Source organism: Haemorhous mexicanus, chromosome 7 (assembly GCF_027477595.1).
Source record: "Haemorhous mexicanus isolate bHaeMex1 chromosome 7, bHaeMex1.pri, whole genome shotgun sequence".
NCBI classification, from domain to species: domain Eukaryota; kingdom Metazoa; phylum Chordata; class Aves; order Passeriformes; family Fringillidae; genus Haemorhous; species Haemorhous mexicanus.
In genome coordinates, this window is record NC_082347.1 from 35,472,582 (window position 1) to 35,495,840 (window position 23,259).

Consider the following 23,259-nt stretch of genomic DNA (forward strand, 5'->3'; position numbering starts at 1 on the left):
CGCTCTGTCCTGCTGTTGAACAGGAAGTCATCCCAATTATTCTTACTGTCACAATTTAAATATTTGGAATAGGTGGTGAATAAAAATGGCACATCTTTTTTAAGAAGCTGTGTTATTTTCTGCCTTAATACTAAACCCCTCACATTCTTTACCAAAACCACCTTATTTCTGTCTCTTATCTTGGAAAAGAAGACTTCTCCAGCTCCCCAGCTGAGGACACGTTACACTGCAGTTAAAAGTTAAATTTTGCAGTGTGATTTCATTGTCTCTGCACTGGTGTCTAAGAAGATTTTCTTCTGTTTTCTTTTCAAATGGAGGCAGTGAATGGATGATGAGGCATCCATACTCTAATTTTTTACATACTGATTATTTAATTAAACTTTAGAAGTAAACATCACAACTTAATTGCTACATTTTCTTTCTTGTGTTTTTTATTTAGCACTAAAAGAGATAGATCCTAAAATATTTTAATTATATTTTACAGTTTTTATTGCCTTTTTTTTTCTTAGCCAAGCATTTTCTAGTAATTGTTTAGAATTCAGTATCCGTAGTGTTTTTTTCTTAATTAATGCATAGTTATACACAGAATGAAGTCCATTCATAATTTCCTTGGAGTTATACTGATCTATATCTAAAAACAGTATTGTGCTGAGGATTAAATGAATGTGATTCCAGTATTGTTTGTCCTCTGGTATATATTCTGTAAAAATAAAGGGGCTATATTAAGCTTTTTTGTGAAAGGACACTAAAAGTTTTAGTTGCTATTCTGTTCTTCATATTCTGCTCTTTTGGACTGAGGGCAATCCAGGTCGCACATTTCCAGGATACAATGCTCAAGAGCAGAATAGTATGAAATACCTGTAAACTTAATTTTATTGTATTAATTTAGAACCATTAAACTACATTAAAAATTTTGTCATATCTGACGCCCATTGGCCCTTTCTGTGGCTGAAAGCTAAAGATCTTTTGTGAAAAAATGAGAATATATGATAACTTCAAAATGTTCTGCTGGCATTGCAGAGATCTTGCACTGATATACCAGGGGTTGCAGTTTTGATGATGGTGCATTGCATTCCCTCTCCTCACACTTTTATTGGCATCGTGTGTTACTCGCTGATACTTTGGACATTGTTGTTACACTTCTATTGACGTTGGAATAACTCTGACACTTCCAGTGACACCACATTGATCTGTGGGCCCTTTGGGCACTGGGTAATGTCACTGAACTCTTCCAGACATTGCTGCAAGTCTCCCATTCAGCTGCTGTTCATTAAGGTCACCTGCCTCACATGGTGCTGGTGGTTTTGTACAACTGGAGCTCTGCATTGATGCTGATGCTCTGGTATATGGTAGTATTCACATGACTGCACATGGTAATGCCAGCATACTGTTTGGTTAACAGTTGTATTTTACATTTATTTGTAAATATCCATAGTAGCTGTTTCACTGGAGAGGTTTAGTTTGCAATAGTAAGGCAGTTTTTACCCAGGGTTCAGAAAAGATAAAAAAACCCCAACAGTATAAATACTGTACTTAAAATAGTTGCCCAGTTTAGATACTTAAAATACAACTGATAATATTTGGGTCTATTTTCGGTTAGCAGCAATTTGCAACAGATTAAAATCAAATCTTGAAAACACTACAGAGGAGAGTTGAGCCTCAGTTTTGGAGTCTCCATATTAACTCCTTCAAAAAACTTTAATCTGTATCATTTTCCTCCTCTTCCCTGTCTGAGTGGGTTTTTAGGCATTGGCAATAGCTTTTGTTCTTACCCATTTAAACAACATTATTTATCAGCTTTTATTCCTCAGGCCACCTTTTACATGAAAAAGTCTCATCTTGTTTTCTATTCTCTCATGTTGGCTTTATAACAACTCTTAAATGTTTTATTGTCAGTTTAAACTTAACACAAAAACTTAATTTTTCCCTTGCCCTTCTTCTTTCCTGAATCACACCAACCACTGCCTTCCTGATGATATGATAGGATGTTAATTGGGTTGTTACCCCAATTCTAAATATACCAAGCAACACTCACTCCTGTTGTGCCATGATATTTATGATATTGAATCCATGCAGTCCTGATCTGCATCTTCATCTCCTTCTGTAATGATTTCCATTGCACTGCTTGGAGGTGATGAGGTCTGGGTGAGCCTTTACAAGGACAGTGAAGCTGGAGGCAGGACACCCCTCACTCCCTCCTGGGGAGAACAAGAGCAATCTAAAGCTGCTGTGGTGGAGAGGGAAGGGAAGTCTGGAAGGCAGTGACCCTCTGGATCCCAAGAGGGGAACAGTCCAGTGCAGCTCTGGTGAAGTCACTGGTGAGCCAGGGGAAGGGAAAAGGAGAGAGAATTCCCAAGGGCCCCTTGCCAGCAGTAGCACATAGCACAGGCTGTTCAGAGCAGAGCCAGAAAACAGCAAAAGCACCCTGTCCAGAGAGTTTGAGAATATTAGCTGTTTTGTGATACCACCATAATTTTTTTCAGTACCACAATCATAAAAAAAAATCAGAGTAGCATCATAGATCAATAGATGTTCATTGCTGAGCTTCTTGGCACTCAGTGCCCTCAGTGTTACAATGTTTTTTATTCCTTTCATTTCTTTTTTCCAGACTTCTGAGCCATTTCCAGACTTGGTTGTTTTTTACTTCCCAGTATATACCAAAAGCTAAATAATTTAGGCTATCTTCATATTCTAAACCTCCTTTAGCCAATTTTTTTTTTCCCTAAAATGTAAATCACTTTTGACGAGTTTCTTCTACTGTGCTGCTGACAGTCATTTCAGTTAATCTATGTATTCATTGAGAAGTAAAACAATTTTTTCCCCCTCTTTGCCTAATTTCTGGCTATTTTTCTTTTGGAAATGGGGACAGATCATTTCTTTAGGTAAGACAAGGTAGACACAGCTGTAAACAAACATTTCATGTCTGGTCATGCTAAGACTGAACAGCAGCATCTTACTGTGCTGCATCTGCTGGAGTAAAGACAGGCATGTTATTGCCTGCAGAAGGACCAAGTGCAGATTTACTGCTGTGATGATCATCCATTTGATATATTTGTGGTATTACTTGGATTTCTTTTTCATAATTATTTCTGTAGAAAAGCACACAGTAGATCTTTCAGTCATTTTGCCATTTAATTACTGCATTTTCCCTAGAGTTGTCACAGACATTAGACCATCCTCTGCTTCTGACAAGGTAGAATAATGTCAAAAATTTCGACTTTCTAATAAAATCTGTTTTTTTTTTTTTGCAAATAATGTTTTCTAGTGAGTAATATTCATGATGCATTAAATAAGTTTTTGAATTTTAGGCCCTTTTAATAAGTGTGCAGCAAATATTGGCCATTATTTGTCATTTATTTGAGTAAATAATTGGAAGGTGTGCACTGACACAAGCAGCTGTCATTTTATACAAAGAATGGCTGCTGGAAAGTAGAGTGACTTATCAAAACACATTGAAATCCTGCAGTAGAGAGTTGTGGAATTTTACGTAATTGTAGTATATATTAATTGATAAAGTTGTGTTGCTGGCTTCTCTTGCCAATAAAGTGACTTTTTTGCTTGATTTACAAATAAATCTAGCTAAGGTGGGTTAGTTTTCTTCTATAATTTGACTAAATCAGTGATTAATTTTTGAAAATGCAGCCTACCTTATTTTGAATAAAATTCACCTAGTTGCATGCTTCATCAGCATTGCCCCTGCATTGTGTTGATGACATAATGTCTAAAGCCAAGGAACAGGCTCTTCCCAACTCCTTGGTACAGAGCATCAGCCTTCCTCTTGATATGCTCAGTTCCTAATATTAGTCTCAGTGTCAGAGGACAGTTTCACTGCCCTTGCAAAAAATTAATAATTTATTTTAGGTAATGGTGAAATTTTCCCTCAAATGGTCACCTTGTTTCCAGTGACCATAAAGGCAACATGTATTTGGCAACGGGAGCTATCAAAGGCTGTTATAGCTTCCCTTCTTGCCTACTGGAAAGTCATGTCATAGCCTTGAGCTGCTCTCTATAGCTCAAGGGGGACCAGAGGAGGGAGAATCTAGATGAGAACAATGTGAGCAATCAGAGACCTAGAAATTATAACTACAATGAAAAGTCAAGGAAAATGGGGTAGGCTATTTAAAGGAGTCCAGGTAATAACTTGCAGATATGCAAAAGGGAAACAGCAATCAGGAGGGCAAAATCTTCCTTGGTGTGCTGCAGGTGGCAGAGGTGTAATGGACTTAAATTGTAGTAGGGAAGGGTTAAGAAGGTATCAGGAAAAGCTTCTCATAATAAAGCTCAATCACTGAAAGCAATTGCCTGGGGAGGTGATGGAATTTCTTTTATTGGGAGCTTTTTAGAGAAGGATGGACAAATATTTCTGAGGTCCCATGTACCATAGCTGCATTAGATACCTCCTTTCAGCTCTGTCTTTATTGTTATTCTGATTGCTCCCTAGCTCTTCCCTCTTCAGACTCTCTGAAAATGTTCCATTTCTGTTGTTTGAACACCTTAATTACCTTCACTGCAGTGTTAGTTTTCTGTTACTGAATATTTATGACCCTTCTTTTCACTTTTGCTGTTTTATTCATTGACTTACAGCCTCCATTTTCTCTCAAGATCAGAAACTGTTAAGTCATCTCTGACCCCAGCCTCTCCCTGACTGTAGGTCTGCCAAACATGATCTCCATCCTATTTGGAATAGCTTCAATATTCTCCTTGAAGTCTGTTCTGATGATGTAATTTTTTTTTTTTTTTTTTTTTGTCTTGACAAGTACCATTTTTATAGTCTTTCAAAATCCATGCATTCTAGACTACTAGGTCTCAGAGAAACGTAGTCAGATGTAATTCCTGACACTGAAGAGGAGAATTTGTATTGGATTACATTTTCTGCTTTTCTATATTGCTCAAAGATCATGTTAAATTTGCTGTCCACTACCTCAAGAACTCCATTATTTTGTGCTACACTTTGACCTTGATGGCTCACTGCCTTCTCTGCCCCCTCCCTCAGTGCTGTTCATCCAGAAAACTTTCTCCTGAGCTATTGAGTCACTTTATGTCACTTTCCAGCATTTTTCCTTCTTTGTAAATTATTGCTTCACTTTGTGTGTGGTTTTTTTGATATTATGTGCAAGGGATGTTATATCATCAAAATTCACATCTGGTGGTTCTTCCACTAGAGAAAAGCATTTACCCCAAAGCAGCATTGTTTGGTTTGTACCACCTCCTTCCTTATATGAAATTTTTCATGAAAAAAGATGTTTAGATTTCACACTATTTTGCTCCTCAGGCAGTGGAGGTTACACACAACAGGTTTGCTCTGCCCAGTTAAATACCTACATTGTGTAAAATTTTTATTGCTTCACCTAAAATGTATGTCTAGAAACCTGTGAGTGTTCTGAGCCTAAGATTCAGGACAAATACCTCACCTAGCTGCTCATGCATACTGGTCAGAGCTGTAATTTTTGTGTGTGTTGTGTATACTAAATCAATGGAAAAGGTATAGATGTTCGATTTGTGGCACAGAATTGCATTAGCAATATTTTAAAACTTCTGAGTAGCATTTTTCTTCTCTGGCATATGGGAAAGCTAAAAATAACCTGAGAAATGCTGCCTGAAGTAAGCCACATTTTTTTTTCATACAGGCCATATTTGTGTGCGTGTGTTTATTCCTAAAATATACACTAACACCTCAAAACCTGTTGATGTTTTGCTTGAGTCCTTAACTTCAAGTTTTTAAAAATTCTGTATCAGTTCTAAAGTGTATCCAGTCTCTAAATGTGCAAAAAAAACTTTCTAAATTCATATGTTCTTTTCTCTGCTTCTTTATTTCTGTCCTCATGGGTGCACAGGTGTTGTGAGAAAACCTTAGACATGATGTAGAGGAGGTTTGTCTAGGTGGAGGTTGATTTCCTAATATTTCATCCTAACAGGAGAGTAAAGCCTTTGCTTATTACCTCATAAACTGTAGAATCTGTAAATTCACATTTAGTTCTGAGAACCTGATTTTGTGTAGGTTTTTTGATAAAAATGTATCTTTCCACTTCACAAAATGTATTTGGCACACGTACTACATAATCAGATGACTACAGAAATTGTTTGGATAAAAATATATTATTTGTGTTAAACAAAATTGCAAATAAATTTCATGCTCAATTAGAGGAATTTTGGCTTACAAGCAGAGTGTAGGTGTTTCAGTGGTATTGGCATGCTGTGAATAGAACTCTTAAATTGATGTATTATGCATAATTGCAAATCCAGAGTATCAAAGTAATTGTTCTGATTGTTTTAAAGCAGAAATGTTTCTATGTTTCTGTAAATGTTATGAATAATGACACTCTACCTTTTAAAAAATTCAGTTTTTGCAACATATTATTTCATAAAGTAGACAGGTACAAAATTCAGGAAGTGCAAAGCAATTTTATATACTTCTATTTTTAAGTACCCTTAGGATTCTCCTTGAACAAGGCTTGGTCATGGAAATCTTGCCTTTGGATATGAAATCCATGAGAATGAGATACTTCCAGAATTATTTAAACTGAACATACCAAAGCATGGAAAGAGTTATGCTATCAGAATAACTAAAAAAGCACATAGATGGGAATATTTCTCTGTTTACTGGACCTTTCTGTACACCTGATTTGTACAGAATTCTCAGACTGGCTGCTCTTTGTAGTTATGAGTATATTCTAAGTACCTCTTTTGGTTTTAGATCAGAAGCTATTTCTTATCTTTAAAGTAGGACATTTCTGTCTTTAAAAGGAGAGAGGAGAAGAAATAGGTACAGTAACCATAGCCTTTCATCAGCCATTTCCCATGTTTCCAGGTAGAACTGGGTACTAGAGGGTGCTCTTTGATGTTCAGGAACTTGTAGTCCTTAGCTCTTATTCAGAGGCTTTACCTTCATGCTTGTTTCCAGCTCTCTACTCAAGATTCAGCTCTACCTTCCAACAATGCCACTGAAACTGCAGCAGACACAAGACAAGAGCACTGCCTGGGCTTTTCTTCACAAAACTTGGGCAACCTGTATGTCAGACAATCCATTTAGTTATGCCAGTTTTCACTGAAGTTCTATAGTTCTGTACCATCTGTCAAACTGGATTTGTGCCTAAATATGAATTATTTGCATAGAAGGCCCCTGCTCTGGATGACTCAAAGCTCACCCAAACTTCAGAGAGCCATCCCATGTGCCATCCAACACATCCAATGTGTTTCCCATGACTATTCAACCCAGCAGCACTTTACTACTTGCTTCTGTCTGCTGTGCATTGGACATCATCATTCTTCAATTTCTGGTTGCAGGATGGCTCAATTTCAACAAAAAGGTTGAAGCTTGTTTGGTTTTAGGTGGGCTATGAGCCCCCTCTGTTCTGCTGTCACAATGTGCCCTAGTAAAAAGTTTGTCCCCATGTTTCTTATCAGCTCCCTTATCAGCTCTGTCCCCAGAGACTGCTCTTCTCCAGACTGAACAACCACAACTCTCACAGCCTTTCCTCACCTCAGGAGAGGTGTTCCTTCTCTCTGGTAATTTTGGTGGCCCTCCCCTGGATCCACTCTAACTGCTCCATGTCCTGCCTGTGCTGTAGAAAAGTCATCTCATTTTCTCCCCCTGCATATTGTGAGAGGCAGTTTCTGATTGTCCAGTGATTGTTCAGGAAGGTGTCAGTGCTTACAGACAGACTGGATCACTTAGGTGTGAGTAACTCAAATTTTCAAATAAACCACAAGACTGGTTTAGGAGTTATAGGGTTTGGATTCCATTCACTGGCTTTAGCAAAACAGAGGTAGAAAGGTTGTATAAAGTGTTAATTTCAGTAATAATCAGAAGAATTATCTTTTCATAACAGGAAAAACAGCAAAATATTGGAATTTGAAAAATGAGTGGTTTCAATCAAGATTTACAGCCCAGTGATAGGATTCTTTAATGGTACTGAAGGAACCTTCTCCTTGGACCATTTCTTCTGAAAATCAAAAGATTCTGAATGGACCCGGCAATAAACTAAACTAAACTGCAGTAAAGTAAAAGTTAAAAAGGCTGTTAGACTGCAGTGAAATTGGGAAGAACAGTGAGTTTTTATCAGGGCTATTTCCTTCAAAAAATCAGCAGTATTTGTGATATGTGATCACTTCCAGATATAACAAATCTCTTAGAGCTTCCTATAACAAAGACTGTAAAACATTATTGTTCATTAGTGTGAAGCAGTAAAGTTTTTAACAGATACATAAGAAATAAAATTTTCCCTTTTTTCATCTTTGGTATATATTAATCTTACTAGATTTTTAATTTAAAGTAGAATTTTGCCTTTCTGAGTGCTGTTCCTTGTACTATATCCTTGGCAAAATGACCTTTTTCTTATCTTTATTATCCAGCTTTCAGTAAGAGACTAGAAAGTTTATAGAGGTACTTGCTGTCACCTTCTTGTCTCAACTGTTTAGGCCTTTAAAAATGATGTACAAATATTGAACCAGCTGCAGTTAATAAATAGTTATTCTTTTCTACAAACAACTTATTGGTTATTAAAGGAAAAGTCACTGGGCTGTTGGAAAAGTAGGTAAGCAATTTACTTTATATTGAGAAAGATTTCAAGTTGTAGGAATCAGAATAAAATATAACCTTCTATAAAAAATATAACATGTTTAAATGTCATTTTATGTGCAGAAAAGAGCATTATCCAATGATTCACAAATATGATCAGTTTTGCAACACCAAGCACACAAATGCAGGAGGATCTTTAAGATCACCACTAAATACACCAAGAGTCACTGACATGACTTTGGCAGTGAGATCCAATGAGATCATTTCCCACTGGGCATATGGATGCTGTAAATGGTGTCTTTCTTGGTCGTTTATTTTTCATGAAGGAAATTTTGAATATATATATAGATATAAAATTTATATTTATATAAATATATATAAATATTACCACTTCCTTATAAATTAAGTCAGACAAACATAAAAGATAATCTCCAAAGCCAACTGTCATGTACTCTTCTGTGTACCTTCAGGCATTGATCATGAATGTAATTTGAATTCCTTTCTCCCATCACTCGTTGAAGTCAAGGTAGAGTTGCACCTGGTCCTAATGCAGCACAAGATAGATCTTCCAGTGTACCATTAGAAGGAAAGTAGTGAAATACTCTACTTACTCTGGTGGTTTATTGAGGAATAGTGGATTTGTGTGTATGGTTAAATACAGAGCAATTGCAGAAATATACTCTTTTAAATTGAAAATTTGTTTTAGTTTTCCCATTTCCTGCTAAAATTAAATAGTAGAAAAGCATCTACAAGATTTGATCTATTTGATTTTTTTTTTTTCTCCAGAATAGTTAGAGCATCTCTTTTTATTCTATTAGGACACTTTCAGGAACAATATTCATTGAAATGGCAGCAATGTGCAGCATATTTTGATCTAGCAACAGTTTATAGCCAGTTTGCAACTACTTTGAAAAATAAATAGCTAAAGTAGCATTTAAATAAACTAACCCAGATGTCTGTCTCATTAGTGACTTTTAATTCTGTGAAAATGTAGTAGCACAAGGTGAAAAGAAATTAAGAGAACTGAAAGGAATTCTCAGACTGTATAGGTGCACATGCAGTACACACAGCCATTGGCATCCACAGCTGGAAATGACAGAAATCCAGTATATTTAGTGTGTGATGTCATGCTTTGGGCTTGGCTTTTTTTTTTTTTTTTTTTTTTTACACATACCTTTGGGCTTGAATTTATGTGAGAGGGCAAAGTCAGAGAAACTTGTCTAGGATTTGAGATAAAGGATAGGGGAGTTTGTGAAAGTCTGCCAACTAGCTAATATTTCAGTAACATTATTGATCTAATCCAAAAAACTTATATATCTTGTAATACTTGAAATTGGCTTTGTTCCAAAAAGTTCTACTGTGCAAGATGAGGAAAAAAAAAATAGTTAAAGGTTTGATTACAGACTTTAGGCATGTTTTAGATATGCCATCTTAGCCACTGAGTATCTTGAGGATAAGGTCTAAAACCTTGAATTTACATTCTTTAGAAAGCCAGCACAGAAAGCAAAGGGTAGAGCTGATGTTTTTGCAGCAATCTCTGTAATAGCCCCTGCTGCTGAGGTGTGCTCTATTACTCTGTTTCAGACAGTTTTTCAAAGGATTTAAAATGTCCAAGTGTATCACAGAACTGAACTGCCATTAAGAGGTGAATGTAGCGCAATCAACTCATTACAAGGGGCAACAATTTTAAATCAGCTGGGAAAGTCAGAAAGCATTATTCAGAAGTGCTTAAGGAGAAAGCATTATACAGAAGTGGTTAATGAGAGCTGGGACTGAAGGAGAAATTCAAAAGCTCTTCTCTACAATGGGTTATAATTGATCATTGCATGGTACATCTGTGTAATTGTAGGGTCTTCCACATGCTTCCCCCTGCTCACCTGTCTGTCCATCTTCAACTAACCAGCTTTTCTCTAGCAGGCAGATCTTCTCTGAGCACCACTCTGTTCTAACATCATGATCAGTGAGTTTGTTACAAGGTGAGCACCTCTAACAGACAAATGCAGCTATTTGTTAGCTGTGAATTTATGGCACTAGAGATCATCTTCTCATCAGCTGTTTTAGAGACTTCACATTAATAGGACCAGGGAACTGATCCTTGTTAGGAGAGCTCATGTTAAGCTGAAATTCAATATTTTCACTTACTGAATTTGAATTAGGCAGTAAATCTAATTTTTAGAAAATAGCATTCATCATGCACAATAGAATCATAGATGATTTAGGTTGGAAGGAACCTTCTGTAGTCAGACATCAGTCAAAGAGACTGGGGAGGAGCCAAACCCTTGACAGAGTTAAGTCCCCTATGGTGAGATTGTTTAGGGCAATTGTTTCATAGTGTTATGAATATCAAGGAATATTAAGGAAGCTGATTCTGCAAACTCACTGAGTCCTGTTCAAATGTTTAGCAAGCCTTTACTAATATCTCACCAGAGTCTCCCTTCTTGAAATTTCCTTCTACTGCCTATTTTTTTATCCTTGTTAGAAAAGGATGGAATTACCAGAGTCAGCAAAAGACCCCAACTTAGGTTTCTCCTTTTAGGACTGGACAAATCACTTACTGCCAGGCTTTTCTTCTAATGCTTAGGCCACTTCTATCTCACTGTTTTGTTTGCAAAGATACAATGGAAGATTTTTTTTGAGTTTTGCTGAAGTCAAAGTTAACACCATCCAGCCTTGTCTTTCTCTGAGTCTGTCACACCATTACCAAAATTTACCAGGTTGGTGGGGCAAACTTTGTCTTTCACAAATCCATGCTGGCTATTCCTTGCCAAATTCTTGTCCTTCACATGCCGGGACAGGGCTTTTGGGGGGATTTCCTTCATAGTCTTTCTTCTTACCAGTCAAAGATGGCAGCATCTTCTCAGTGACATTGCCCAGTTCCCAGTATCCCTGCTGTTCCTGGGGACTTGTATTTATCCAATTTAAGTGATTCCCCAGCTCATTTCTCTACTAACTCAACCAGATGTAAAACATGAGCAAAAACCAAAATCTTGGCTGCTCAGGATTTCAGGTTCTTTTGTGTATGTGGAAAAAAGTTGGCTGTAAAGTTCTTGCAAGAGCTGGAGAAGTTTTGATGTTAATTTAATCAAAGAACTGCTATAAAGGAACTTCCTTCAGTAGCACCATGTAAGAGTGCTCAGTGTCTGTTTTTCTGCTGATACTGGTAAGAAATATTTCCCAAGTTTTTCTCTTATGCCAGGCCCTAAATTCCTTTCATTTTTTCCTGGCCTTTATATCTTAGTAGTTGCAATGTGTACCTTTACAGTGGTTTTTTACACCTCTACAGTGTTTTTTTAAAAACGTGTTTAAGTGTTGGCAGTGCATGTGCAGTTAAAAAATGCAGTTGGGAGTTATGAGTTATTTGTATGGTGAGATAAGTTTGGGGTGGGGTTTTTTAATGTTTTTTTGGTTTCACAAGCTTTTGGCAAATTAGGCACAGTTCAAAATGATACCAGTCCAGAAAAGTTTACTGAAGCTGAGAGCCCAATAAACAAGAAATTTGCAGAACTTTGTGTGTGGAAAAATAATTGACGATTCCCAATATGGGTAGGGAAGAAAAGTTTCTTCTTTTTTTTTTTTCTTTTTTTTTTTTTTTTTTAAGCAAGATGCCTTGGCTGGAGTTCAATTTAAAGATAAGGGGGACTATACTAAAGCTGCGTTCTATACTGTACAAATTGGTAATGCTCTTTTAGTTCTTCAAAGAAGACACTAAAGAGGAAGTAGAATTCAGGTGCCTGTTTCAAAGAGTAAATAAGAATTTTTTCCTACACCTGATTTTCTTTGTTTGGTTTTTCTTTTTTTCTTCTTTTTCTTGGTATTATGTCAATTTAGTTTTCGTATTTGTGTTTGAAAGCTGCATTTTAAAAGAGCCCAGTGTTAAAAATCATCTCTTTTAAGGGCATCCTACTATTTCTTTGCTACTATCTTCTCTGAAATACCCTGACCCCTCTTCTTAATTGTGATAAAATTTTATATATATAAATGGTACCTTCTTTTTGGAATAGGTGCATTCATTTGACTAATTAAAATATCTCAATTCCATCATAAAGACATCATCTTCTTTCAGTGATTAATTGATGCAGTTCAGTCTGTGAGAGTCTAGGCTGTGTATTTTAGGTCAACAGGTGTGCTAACAAATACAATTGATACAGATTATATTATTCAGATGTGTGCATGTATCTTAGTAATGGCTCTGGTTTTCCAAGAGAGGTGATGGAATTGTGAGCTCCCAGGTGTTGTAGAGTGAATCATCCCAAATACCTTTCTCCTAAGCATGTTAGATTACAAAGCATGTAAACAGAAGAGTCAGTGTGATGAGAATATGCTTTATTTGCTTTCACAGCAGATGTGGTTATGGAGTCTGAGCTCTAGTTTAGCAGTATCCTTGTAATCAGCATCTTTTCGTTTCCACTCTTCCAACAAATAAACCATGTTCAATGACAATGTTTGTGGTATGTTAACTTATAGTTGTAAATAATGTAATGCATGTTCTAATCTTTCAAGCATGTTCACATTGCAGTCCTGTCCTTTGGAGTAAAATTCAGAACAAACAATTTTATAGTTGGTAGCACTATGACCGAATTTACAAACAGAATTACTTGTGTGATTGTATCTGGTTTTTGGGAGAAAACCCTTGAGTATGTGATATAAAACAGCTTTTGAAATTGGAGGAGTGGCTATCTTGGAAAGTGAATCCACAGTTTATATAAAAATACTTGAACCTGCAAACTGTCCTCTGTCTATGACGTGATGTTCCTAATGCAGATACTGATCTGCTTCTAGAGATATTTTAATCTACAAAGAATGTGACACTGAAGTTATTAAGTGTTGGTATTGGTACCCTGTTCCTTAGCTGGAAGTGTCAGTTAAGACAGTGCATGAATGACTATGGGGTACATAGTTAATCTTTTAAAATTTGTATTCAGAAATTCCCTGTCACTAGTTTAATGAAATCATAAGCAACTTGAAGTCAATGTGACACAAGAAATGATACTCAAATGTCTCATCTCTAATGAATGACAGTAATTAGCCATATTTCAAGGAAAAGATAATATATCACAGATAAGGAAGTTCATATTTCATAAAGTGCCCATTATGGGAGACGTAGGGCCAAATGAACTCTTATGTTACACTCTTACATAAGCTCTTCTGTCACAGAATATAATATTAAAATGATCATTCTAAAGTAAGTTTTAAGACAGAGAAAACTTTTGAAAATTGATGGCTTTAGTGAACAGTCAATATTATATATATTTTTATATATCTATTTTTATAAGAACTAATGGAATACTCATGGGAATTAAAGAAAGGCAGTTTGGTTCCCCTCTGGTCATTTCCACAGTGACTCAAACAGTGCTAGCTTTGTCTTTTTAAGAAGCCTAAAAATAAAACAATTGTTCTCAAGTATCTAAAAGTCCTTTGCTGCTTATAAAGCCTAGCATGCATCACTGACCCTGTGATATGGTGGCCTTGGAAATGATCTGTGGAAAGGGAATGAGGCTTCCCACATTGCATGGAGATCCAGATCTTTCTTTTCCATGTTACAGTGGTCTGAGGTTCAATAGGATGTAGCTGATTAATACCAGAATTTAAATTGTCCCAATATCTAAAACTGGGAGTATTGGGTAAATAAAAATGTTTCCATTTACCCACCCTAAGTAAAAGGGTGGAAAGCTGGGAAATGGTGATCAATGGAGTGGGTAAAAGCTGTGACTTAATCCAAACCCTGCCCATTGCAGGAGCTGCACTAACATACAGAGACATCTGTTGGAAAGCAGCAGAAAGGGGATTGTCAGTGTACCTGCCCTTTATGCAAAGTGTTCCCACCTGTGACCACAAAAATGTGTGTGAGTGTGAAAAGGGGTGCATGTTGGAGGGGATGGATCCCAAGAAGGCTGTGGAGCAGCTTTTGTTCCAGTGCTGGGAACCTGCACACAGGTGAGGTGCAATGTGGATGAAGTCTGCAGCTACAGAGGCCTGTCAGCTTGAACAAGGTGGCCACAAACCAGGGCTGTGCTGCTTTGTGCAGGAGTGAGGCATCCTCTCACCTTAAAACACACAATGGGGGCTCATTCATAGGAGAAATCATATTGCAACCCTCTTTAATTTCTCATGTGAAAATGTTTGTGATTTTGTATCTCAGTTTAGGATTTTGTGTTTAAACACTAGATTAAAAAACAGAATTGGTGCATACCTGACTATGGTCAAGAGCATCTTACTGAAAACAGTCAAGCCTATTTCTGCATGTGGTGCTTTAGCAATTGTCTGCTAGGAAACTCACACTTAAGGGGAATAAAGGGGGAAGAATATCGATATTTCTAGCCTTTTGAAATATATTGAAGTTCATAAGACTTCATTACTGACTCTTAGGAGAAAACTCAACTTTTTTTTTTAAGTATTTTTCAATCTGTCTCCATAAAGGTGATCTGTAGAGCCTTCTGTAGAAATATAGGTTTCTTACAAAAATTACCGCATGAAATTCAGTTTCCTCATAAATTGCAATACTCTTTAAACAGACATTGTATTTGAAAAGACATGTAGCTTTTCATCAGCAGTTCTTGAAATGGAGTCATAGGTGTTTCTCCAGGTGACAGATTCAGATTCAGAGTAGCAATTTGGAAGGAATAAAAGATGTACTGTGGACTGGAACAAATATTCCTGTTGTATGAATACTATCTGAAGCATCCCATTGATGTGTTTGCACGTTCAGAGAAAATTAACACCGTTACAGTTCATTTTCCTTCCTTACAATGTGAAGCTGACTTATCACTGTTCTAAGGGTGTGGCTTCAAAAGTGCTTGAAATGCTTGCAATGCTCCAGATTGTTAATTATGACACTTTAGACAAAGTGAGGTAATTTCAGTATTATCTAAGAGTAATTTCTATAAACTGAGAAGTGTCTGTGGGGTATGGAGTCAGGTTCCCTGAAGTGTGAATGTGCTTTTGCTGATTGATAGCTTTGCATAATTTAAGTAGTAAAATCTTTACAATGCAGATGAAAACCTTTGAGGGAAAGCAAATATTATAGTATTTCAGTAGCCTTGTAGCTATTTAAAACACTCCATAGTAAATGATGTTTATTTCATGTTTAGGTTTAGAAAGGCTTCTTGTGTATTAGTAGATATCCATCCCACTTTACGCACAGAAAAAATGACAGAGAAAAATTGGAAGCAAGCCCAGGTTTTTTTGCTCCTTATCCAGTGACCTACTCATAAGTGACAGTATTTATATTGGTCCCTCCCATCTAGATATGGCTTTCAGCATAAGAGAGGCAGTAAAATATAGCCCAGTAATTACTGCAACTTCGCCTAAAAATACAAGGCTTAACTAGAACTCATTCAGAAATATGTTGTCAATTTAAAAACACTAAATAAAGTGTTGGGATAAATTTCTCCCAGAAGATTTTGCTATTGTAATGCCTATTGCTGTAGTAATCCATTTTTAGATGCCTGACTCAGAACTGAATCCAGAGCCATGTGTGGAGCAGAGCCAAGAGGGAATACTGAAAAGGGATGCCTCTTCAAAAGTACCTCAAACACAGCAGAAAGCTGATTCTGTCAAATCAGGATTTACATCTGAAAATGATCTCCTGGAGTTGTGCTTGTGCTTCTGCTCTCAAAAATCAGAGAGAGGGCTGCTGCATTTCTCCTTTGTGCAGTGCCTCAGACAGTGCCTGAAAAGAAGAGATGGGTGTGCCAGGCTGTCATCAGCCAGCAGGGAGAGAATCATTTCTGTGACCTGAATGTGAGGCTATAGGGTGCTCTTGTCATTTTCTGCCATAACTGTGACTCTGCTATTGTAGAGAAAAGGGTTCTTGAACTCAACAAATTCGGTGGAAAAATGGCGTGTGACCTCAGCTGCTGTCCTGGGAGACAGAAGATGGGGATGGCTTTTATAATCTCTGCTCTGAGTGATGTCCAAGCCTTTAATCCAGTTATACTGAAGTTATGTGCAGTTCATGAATTGCCCTTCAACTCACAATCAAAAACTTTGTCTCTCTCTAGAAGTAGAATAGAAATAGGTTACAAAACTGTACTTTGACCAGGTTTAATTAATCCTGAATTTTTCATTGTTCCGTAGGAAACTTGAGCAGAAGAATGTTTACTTTTGTTTTCCTGCATGTATTTCTGTAAGAGAGAAACATTGAAGTCATTAACTATTTTTAGACTGCAGTAAATTCTGAAAGTGTGAAAGTTTCTTTGTGTACCAACAGGAATTTATTTGGTTTTGGACTTCGGTATCAGTAAAATAACAGTTTGCTTTTTGATTTTGTTGTGGTTGGGGCCTTTTTTTCCCTAGTCTTCAGGTGGTTAATACTTTTCACTTGTTTTTTATGGCCTGTTTAAAATCATGCCTTAACTTGAGCTGTGATAAATTTAAGAGCCACTTAAAGTTGTCTTGCCTTCATCCATTATGTCTCAGAGTCTTCAGCTTTTACTGGTACTTGTAGATTTTGATTTAATAGTCTTTTAAAAGTTGTTCAGCAAAGCAGATAGAGTTCTTGACACTTAAAGCATATTTCCAGTTTGTTCTGGAGCTCTTCTCTGAATGCACTGCAATTCCCTATTTTCTGTCTGGTTTGTGGACCAGTACTGGTACCAAAGGATGAAATCTGAGAGTTGATCATAAACTGCTGTGGTTTTTTTAAGGCTTCATTCTTGGTAAGGTTCTGGTCAAAAATAATCATTATTTTACAAATCTGTGTAAAAGCATCCCTGCACTTGTCTGCTGCTGTTTCCCAGCTGCCCCTTAGGAGTGAATGCATTCAGTGTTTAGGTAGGACCTTGCTGTCAGCTGTGTTGTGATGCATACATCTTCCTGATCTTCAAGAGGGTCCATCAATGGTAAATAACAATTTCATACAGATAATTGTTATTTATAATCTGAAAGCTTTATTAGAAAGACTTAATTCCCATGTAATGATTGAAGTAATGGGTTGTGTGTGCTCAAGTATCAGTTGTTTTAGGATGGCAATAGAAATAGCAGCTTTTACTTCATCACAAACACAATTTGTGATAACCTGCCTGCATTTTGATGTATGCTTCTACTTGGGTCAGTCAGTTCTGGTGCTGAACTGAAAGCAAGATCCACTCATAGGTTTTCAGTCATGTGCTAATGCCTTGCAGCTTTGAAATATGACTTCTTTTATTCTGTTGCTGTAGCAGTTTATCTAATGAAGTCTGAACATATTTCTTTACAGAAAATATCTTCAAAACAGTTTCAAAACTGAAGCAATAAGTAGTTTTTTCTAAGCTCCCAATATACTGAGGGGGTGGGGAGTACATTTTAAATCTGTTCAACTATTATCTTGATTTACTGAATATGAATAATTTTCTTTTGACCTCTTTTGTGTGTTTATAATAAATTTATAAACTCTTAACTGAGCCTCCTGCTAGAAGGAAAATGTCAAATACCATATTTCCCCCTGCCTTTCAGCTATCAAACTCTTGCTGACAGGTGGGAATAACCATTTGATTCATGTCAGCACAGATTTGTGAGGTGTTAGCTTGGGTAATGATCCTAAATTAAATCTCTGATTACCTCCTCATTTGTGTCACCGTAGCTGTGAATCCGGAAAATCCATTTAATGTTCTTGGGGAGGGAAATATCAGACTTATAGAAGAGTTCTGAGATGAGGTAAAATGTCATGTTATTAGTCTGACTTGACGCTAGAGTTAAAATACTTCCTCATTTAGGAAGAGGTTTTGAGTGATTTCTGATGAACAGTTGCCCCACATCAGTGCTGTGGTGCTGCTTATGTGCTGTTCAATTTTTAACTAGGTTGGTCAACATCTGTGTTCAGCCTGCAGCATCTTCCCAGTGGAAGCTCAGTCTGTAGCTCTAGGACAGGCTTAGTCCATGGATTACTTTTTGCTAACAGAAATGATTTATGGAAGCTCCCATAAGGAGAGAAGTCATGAGGCAAAGCACAGACAGCTTTTCATGCTGTAAGGGAGAAGATAGGAAGTAAGAGTCTGACCTATTTTTGAGATGGCATTTCAAAGCTTTTGCTGTTGGACTTTTTATTTTATTAAAATAATTTATGTTACTAAAGGAAAGTTGAAAGGGATTTCTAAATATTTTAGTTTATTGCTGCTTGTTTGCAAGTGTGGTTGATCTTCCTTGAAGTGTCAGATTACAGGAGAGTGTTAATACAGTAATTATTTTGAAATGTGATCTGCCTTGACTAACAAGCATGCTGCACACTGATGTGAAGTACCTGCAGTAAGTGCATGAAGCTGGGAGGAACTTTTACACTCAGTAGTGTTTGACAGCTGTGAGTGCAAGGTGCTGGGCTCTGTCAGCTACCTATTGCAGGTGTGCTGGAGCATTGATTTGTTTCAATGCCTTGTTTGCAAAGTAAAGGAAAAAAGGCTGATAGTATTTGAAGGAATGTATATTTACAGTGGCAGGCATGGACTGACATGGTTCCTGGATGTAAAGCTTTATGCAGATTCATAAACTCTTACATTATTATGCCATCTCACTTTTTCATTGTAATGTAACTGCATGTTGTTATTCAGGCATTGCAACTGAAATTCAGTGACTGTTGAAAATCTGGAAGGGGAAGGTATTTCCATAGTATTAAATTATTTCTAGCTGGCAGCTTCCTCAGAGCCTTTAAGAAATTGATGTTTTGCATAATTTTTCAAAGGCTCCAAATAGGCTGCTTTTTGCTTAACTTTCCTTGTTCCCAGTTGCCATCAAATACCCTGGAACACTTCAGAGAGGGGAGGGAGAAAGCCCAGGATGAACTAAACCCATGCCATGGCCCAAACCAGAGGACTTTTGTGTCCTTTCTGTCTGCTGTGGGTCTTCTCTGCATTTTCTTCTTCAGCATCTGGACATCAAACTCTCCAGATGTCCTGAGGTGTATTAAGTGCTTCCACAGAGTGTTTTGGCTGAGTCAGCCAGAAGCAACAGAGGACACTGCATCCATGCCAGTGTTATTAAAAGCACAGACTCAAGTCTAATACTGCAGCAGTAGGAAGGCATTTGTAATGAAACATGCTGCCAGTGGGAAGAGCAGGGGTGTCTGGATGGTAAATAAAATTGCTAAATATTTTCCAAGAAGTCAATGGCAAATTTGAGTTACAGTCTGCTTTAAATTATTTACAGAAGAATTTAAATTTGCAAAGTTATTACAGCAAGCTGCTGCCTCTAACAACACTCAGGTTCTTGAAAATTCAATGCTAAAATGAGTTATTACAAGTGAGTTAGCTGTCTGAAATTAAATTAGGTGATAAACAATCCATTTCTCTGCAGTAAATTGGCATTCATGACAACTAGTTCTAGTATGCACCTGAACCCATTATTCTTGGCACTTCATAAAGTTTCAATTGATAGCAATTTGTATTGACAGACTCTTATTGAATATAATTCTCAACAGAAACTAGCTAATCAATTAATTAATCCTAGTGTTACTCAAGTTTGTTTTTATGTTGCTCCATCATTCAGAAAATTAACTGTTAACATTGTTTACAATTAATATAACTTAAACACTTTAGTTTTCATTGGCAGCATTACCAAGCTTAGACTAATTAAGTAAGCATTAAAGCCTTCTGTATTTCTAGCAAAACTGAAAATTATGCATGCTAAATTGAAAAACACACAACAAAAACTGATTCTATACTGCATATCATTATGCAGGATTTCAAAACAGAATGTTTAGTCTTGCATTTCCTCTTGAAAGCTGCTTGGCTGCATGTGAAAAGTCCTAGCCTCTTCTGAAGAGACTTGAGGGAGTAATCATCAGCAATATTATGATGAAAAGCACCATCAAATCATGTTCTTCTAAGGCTATCTAATAGCTATTTGCATCTTCCCTCACATTTAAAAAAGGCTTTCTTAGAATTCAGTGTTGCAAAGGAGCAAATCCATCCCACTGCCAGATGATTATGGACAGGTGCTCTAAGAATGTGACTGCAGTGACAGTGCAGAGAATGCCAGGACTGATCAGCTTGGAGCCCCCTTGGAGTCAAAGGGGCTTCCCTGGAGAGCAGGGGCCTGCTTGCCTGCCTCACTGCAGCAACAAAACCTACATCAACTATTTTGATTTGTGTTGACAAAAAGTTAATTACATAATATTAAACCCTTAAATTCCATTAGATGCACTCTTCTCTTATTAAACATGAGTCCTGGCCCAGAGCCCTACTTTGCCCATGTAAACACAGCATTCCTCTTGCAAATTAGGAGAATGGCCCTGCTCACCTTTATATGAATAAAAGCCTTTCTTTCATGGAAAGAAGTAGAACTTTCTGCTTCTGAGAGAGCTCTAGATTTAAAAAACTGATATTAGTCTTGTCTAGGTGGCAATCAGGAGGGCTGTATGTTTTATTTAGGTCCATTAGTAACATTTGTGTATGATTCTTTTTACCTCTGGTTTCCTTCAGCAGTTTGTACTGAGTGTCCTGGTTTTGAAAGCTTTTTTCAAATATCTTAATGGTAAATGGTGTGTGGTGGGTCCCTCTTTACTTGGTCACTGAATAACTGAATAACTGAATGCAGTACAAGAATTTTAACAGTGGAATAAGGTCATTTTCATCTTATGAGTCATGGTTTCAGGGAGGTGGAAGGCACACAGAAGTCACCCAAATGCCTGTTTGCTTCTTGTGGGACTGGCTGGAGGAGAAGCTGGAAGGAAAGCTGGACTTTGTATCTGAGCAAGAGGTGCTGTGGTAGTTGAGCTGCCTCGGAAGGAATACCCCAAATGTCTTTTTCTTTGTTGCTTCCTTACCTTGGAAACAATCAGGGATTCTCTCAAAATCACTCCCATTGTCTCCTAATTACCATCTACTAGATTGAGCCTGAGAGATGTCAGACACATCTCTTTGATATACTAATATAATATTAAGGTAGAGGATTTTTTATTTTTCTAGTAGATAATTTAATCTAAATCAGATTCTGACCAGTGGGGATGAAGGGATGAAGGAAGCCTGAAATGAAATGCTACAAAATTTCAGGTGCATGCTTTTTTCAGACCTCTTTTAACACAGGAGGGCTAGGATGTGATAAATCAGTTTAGATACCGAAGAACTTGATTGGGATACTCAATTTTACTATAATAGCCTAATCTAAAATACTCAGTCCTTTTCAGCTCCTCTATACTCTTTCAAAATTGCTCCTAACAAGGACAATCTCTAAAAATGGGGCATTTGGGACAAGTTAATGGTGCTATAGCTGCTCAGGATAACCATTACCAAGGAGTAGCATTTGCTGCCTAAGCACAAGGCTGGATTCAGTGAATAGTATCAAAGGTGTTCTCTAGCAACTTGGAGAGACTCAAAAAGAGATATTTACCATTTGAGATGTGCAGTTAGACAAAACCACAGGTTTAAAATAACCCACAACTTCAATGTAGAAAGAAATGCAAAGTGAAAGAGAGGTTAACCTAGTTTGCAAGTTCCCTTCTGCTTAGATTTTGCATCAAGTTAAACTCCAGGAATTGGGACTTACCTTATTCTGACTTAATTTCACTTTCAACATCAATTCTTTGATATTTTTATCAATGCTTATTCCACTTAGTTTTTTCAAAGACAATCTCATTACCCTGATTCCCTCACTTTCTCTCAAAATTTTTCATGCAATTAAATGCTTGCCTTTAAGTTACCAAGTATGATGGTATAGTGCTGCATTGAAATATGTCTCCTGCATAACTTAACTTGCTGTGAAAGTTTGACTTGCCTTATTGATAAGTTAGATTTAAGGGCTCAGCATGACCATTAGCAATTTCTCTGTAATTATGTGAAAAGTTAAAATAACATGAGGAAAGGACACAGAATCAGGATTTTTAGTATGTCAAGGGAAATGGAAGTGCTGAAAATAAGATTTCTCTACTAAACTGGGAAGAAAAATGAAATTTTTTTTATTTCAGTCCATTTCTGTTCTTTGTCAACAATCTAATCACTTCAATATTTAACTGTTGTTCTTTTTGGAAAGAAAGGGCCATGTATCTGAGTATGGACAGATAGGGGTAAACTAGCTGGGGTTTTATGGGGTTTTTGCTTAGTTTTGCTTTTTGTTGTCGATTTTAAAGAACACTACCCCCATCCCTGCCAAGACCCAAGACTTTTTAGCTTTGAGAAACTTGAGCAATCAAATGCTGTTGCTCAGATCACCTAACCCAACTCCAGCCTGCCAAGGAGAAGGTGTGTCCCTGAGATGTTCTTTGGCACAATTTTTCTCATCTTTACCTGTTGCCAAGTCTCAGCTCCACTTTGGGAGAGGAAGCAGCAGTATTGGAATATCTTTGCAAGTCTCTTTCATCCTGGCAAAGAGACACAGTTGACTCCATTAGTGATAAACATTAGAACACTGTGTGCCTTTTACTTCAGAAGCTTTTGGCCTTCAAGGTTGCATATTTATTTATAATCAATTAAGAAAAAATTGAAAGAATTAGGAAAAGCCATATATATTGCATGCAGAGATGATGTCATAAGTTACTGTGTCTTATTTACTAGGTTATTTGGAATACGTGTACAAAGACACAAAGCTTGCTGCCATTTATCATTCACTGCCAAATTAGTCTCTGCAAATAAAGCAACTGGGGGAAAGCAACTTGATGGACGGGGAAGAATCCAGCTAAAAGTGACTTCTCTTGGGAAAAAAAAATATTTACTGCTTACAAAGATTTTTTTTGGTTCTTAATTGTGACAAGTTTTGTGATGCATAGCATCACAAATGGCAAATCTACTTCCTGAGATGTTGGCACTGAGAGCAATCAGACTGGTGACTGGGAGAAGGCA

The 23,259-nt window shown here is 37.1% G+C and overlaps 1 protein-coding gene across 2 annotated transcripts in view; it reads left to right on the plus strand.

Annotated features, from left to right (window-relative positions):
• The window catches only part of ATRNL1 (attractin like 1), a 432,570-nt gene that overhangs the window by 316,139 nt on the left and 93,172 nt on the right, over positions 1–23,259 (plus strand). The window lies entirely within an intron of this gene.